Raw genomic sequence first — 536 nt, forward strand, 5'->3', positions numbered from 1 at the left:
ACTCCAGCCGGGTGACAGCAAGACTCTGTCTCTAAAAATAAGAATAAAAATTAAAAACCAGTTTAAATAAAGAAACATGGACATTTGTGACTTTTCTCATATAAGGCACTTATACTTTAGCCAGGATCTAAAAACCTGTCCCATCACATTTGTGTTATTATATAGAATTACTCTGTATTAAAGGTGGAAACATTTCGTAAAAAAAGGAAACTCAATACTCTATGTATCTACCTCCTGCCATGTACAATTTGCATTGCAATTTTTTAGCTTCTGAGACTACTGAAACATTCATCGTTAAACAAAATAACTTAATTATTCTTTTAAAATACATGACATATAGTGAAAAAGCAAGTCAACATCTATGATACCGATGGATAAGACAAAGTAGAGTATATCCCAATGGATTTGGGTAATTGTGCTTTATCTTCATCTGTATCTATCTATCTAACTATCCATCTATCTATCTATCTATCTATCTATCTATCTATCTATCTATCTAATCTATCTATATCTTTGTCATTAAAAAAGACAATTGC

Source organism: Saimiri boliviensis, chromosome 4 (assembly GCF_048565385.1).
Source record: "Saimiri boliviensis isolate mSaiBol1 chromosome 4, mSaiBol1.pri, whole genome shotgun sequence".
Lineage (NCBI taxonomy): Eukaryota > Metazoa > Chordata > Mammalia > Primates > Cebidae > Saimiri > Saimiri boliviensis.